We start from the raw sequence: 3,513 nt of genomic DNA, 5'->3' as shown, positions 1-3,513 counted from the left end.
TAAGGGAGAAGGTGACCCACTGACTCACCTCTCTCTGCACTGATTAAGATTGTTTCGCTTCTCCATCAAACAACATCACTTCTGTCCCACACTAAAATCTCTCAATCCTTCTCCTCCGCTCGCTTTCTATTCAAGTAATTGGATAACGAATCAGTAATAAGGTTCCCTCGGGCTTTTGTTGGTGGATTTACTGATAAACCGGGGAATTGAGAGGAAACTGGAGCACAGGCAGGGTCCTTGCGACAGACCAGTCCGGCTAGCACAGTCGGTGGAGTGTCGGATACTTCATCCCCACGGTGGGGAGTTTGCGTTTTAAATTTTTGGGCTGATTTTAAAGGTGATTCCCAGCTCGGTCAATGAGTGTTTCATATAAATACGGTTCAACAAAATAAGAAAATCTCTCATTGATTCCGGAATCTTATCTCTCTCCAGCCGCTCGCTGCTAAAGATTGAACTGACTTTAATTTCACCTTGGCTCTGGGTCAGTGCAGCTCAGTGGGACTTTGGCCCGTCTCTCCCTTCACAACCCATCAGGGCCGAGAAAACAATGGGGAATTTTACACACGTGTTGTGTTCTGTAACGTTTTATAAACACTTCAGTGTATTTCACTATGTCCAAGACTGTGAGGTCTTCCCTGGTGTGTCAGCTGCCGGTGTTTATAAACACTTCAGATTTCCTGATAATGTTGTTGAATCGCATTTTTTGAAAGAGTCATTGACCGAGAGGTGCCGGGGGATTTGGAGCTGGGGATCGCCTGTGAAATCAGCCCAATAATTTGAAACACAAACCACCCCTGAGATTAAGAGTCTCAGGCTCTACCGACTGAGCTAGCCGGGCCGGTCTGACCCCGCGCACTGCTTGTGTTACAAACCATGAACCAGTTTCCCCTCAATTCCCAGCTTTACCAGTAAATCGGCCAACAAAAGCCCGGGAGAACGTTATTACTGATACTTTATCCAATCACCTTAATATGTGTTTTCTGGTTAGCAACACTTCTGCCGCTGGAAAATGTTCACCTTATTTACTTTATTAAAACTCTTCATGCTGTTGAAAACGTCGACAAAATCTCCCCTGAGGAGAACAACCTCTTCTTCTCCACTACTCCACGGAACTGAAGTCCCGCATCCGTCCGAAAGCGCAGTGCCCGAATTACACACAATACTCCAAAGGTTTTGCATAACTTACTTCCTTTTGCCCTCTATGCCTCTGTTTATAAAGCCCAGGATTCCATTTGCTTTTCTCACACAAGACAAAATGCTGCGAATGCTGGTAGTTGTAATAAAGCAGAATTTGCTGGAAATACTCAGCAGCTGTGAATGGTAGGTGAGTTGGAGAAAAGCGAATTGGCCTCAATATAGTGTATCAGGGTTCCATGGTGTAATGGTGAGCATTCTGGACTTTGAATCGAGTTCAAATCTCGGTAGAAACCTGATTCTCTCTTGTTCCAGCTGTTGTAAAATTTGCGACAAGCAAGTAAAAATAATTTTGATGGCAGCTGTGTGATTGACTGTTCAGCAGCGGGAAAGTGTCGAAGCTGAAGGTATGGATGAGAAAAGGCCGGAGCAAAATGGAATGGTCGAGTTAAAATTATCCAGTTCTTCCAATATTGCTGCTGGGCGTGTTTTGCAAGTAGCCTTGAGGGGGGAGCAATGTATCGCCATTGCGGGGCTGATCCCTGCCACAATCTCCGTCCCCGCGCCTCCGACTTCATCCCAATCCCTGGCTACTGAGGCTGAACCAGATAACTTGCAACCTGGGTGCCATATTTGACCCCGAGATGAGCTTTTGGCCAAGATGGTCTACTTCCACCTCCGTAACATCGCCCGACTCCGCCACTGCCTCAACTGATCTGCTGCTGAAACCCTCATCATTACCTTTGTCACCTCTAGACTTGACGATTCTAATGTACATTTTTTTTTCATTGATGGGATGTGGGCATCGCTGGCTAGGCCTACATTTAGTGCCCATCCCTAATTGCCCTTGAGAAGATGGTGGTGAGCCGCCTTCTTGCACCGCTGCAGTCCATATGGTATAGGTACACCCACAATACTGTTAGGAAGGGAGTTCCAGGATTTTAGCCCAGCGACAGTGAAGGAACAGCGATACAGGTCCAAGTCAGGATGGTGTGTGGCTTGGAGGGGAACTTGTAGGTGGTGATGTTCCCATGCGTCTGCTGCCCTTGTCCTTCTAAGTGGTAGAGGTCACGGGTTTGGTAGGTGCTGTTGAAGGAGCATTGACGAGTTGCTGCAGTGCACCTTGTAGATGGTACACACTGCAGCCATAGTGCGCCGGTGGTGGAGGGAGTGAATGTTGACGGTGGTGGATGGAGTGCCAATCAAGCAGGCTGCTTTATCCTGAATGGTGTCGAGCTTCTTGAGTGTTGTTGGAGCTGCACTCATCCAGGCAAGTGGAGAGTATTCCATCACACTCCTGATTTGTGCCTTGTAGATGGTGGAAAGGCTTTGGGGGGTCAGGAGGTGAGACACTCGCCGCAGAATTCCCAGCCTCTGGCCTGCTCTTGTAGCCACAGTATTTATATGGCTGGTCCAGTTCAGTTTCTGATCAATGGTAACCCCCAGGATGTTGATAGTGGGGGATTCAGCGATGGTAATGCCATTGAATGTCAAGGGGAGATGATTAGAGTCTCGCTTGTTGGAGATGGTCATTGCCTAGCACTTGTGTGGTGCGAATGTTACTTGCCACTTGTCAGCCCAAGTCTGAATGTTGTCCAGGTCTTGCTGCATATGGACACGGACTGCGTCAGTATCTGACGAGTCTCGAATGGTGCTGAACAGTGTGCAATCATCAGCGATCATCTCCACTTCTGACCTTATGACGGAGTGAAGGTCATTGATGAAACAGCTGAAGATGGTTGGGCCTAGGGCACTGCCCTGAGGAACTCCTGCAGTGATGTCATGTGATTGAGATGAATGAACTCCAACAACCACAGCCAACTTCCTTTGTGCTAGGTATGATTCCTGGAAGGCCTCCCATCTTCCTCCCTCCATAAACTTCAGCTCATCCAATCCTCTGCTGCCCGTATCCAAACTCGAACCATGTCCCGTTCACCCATCACCCCGGTTCTCACTCACCTACATTGGCTCCCAATCATGCGACAACTCAATTTTCAAATTCTCTTCCTTGTTTCCAAATCCTTCCATGGACTTGCCCCTCCCTACCTCTGTAACCTTCTCCAGCCCTACACCCTCTGAGATTTCTGTGCTCCTCCAATTCTGGGCTCTTGCACATCCCCGATTTTAAACCTTCAAACATCTGCCATGGTGAAACTGTGAACTCAGGTCTCCAGATCATCATGAAGTCGGTGTTTGAGGAACAGAGTTTGTGGCGTGGACCAGCACTGCAATGGCGCTTCATCGCTGCCCCCTCAAGTTAAACCTCTCCCACCAGCCAGCACAGGACAATTTTTCCTAACCATTCAAAGTTTCCTCTGGATTACTGGTCGAGTAATATAATCTCTGTGCCGCCAAACCCCATAATTAATTGACTGATGA

The sequence above is a fragment of the Somniosus microcephalus genome, unplaced genomic scaffold (assembly GCF_052327205.1).
Source record: "Somniosus microcephalus isolate GS21.2 unplaced genomic scaffold, FLI_Smic_1.0 unresolved_chr4, whole genome shotgun sequence".
Classification (NCBI taxonomy): Eukaryota; Metazoa; Chordata; class Chondrichthyes; order Squaliformes; family Somniosidae; genus Somniosus; species Somniosus microcephalus.
This window is presented reverse-complemented; position numbering follows the sequence as displayed.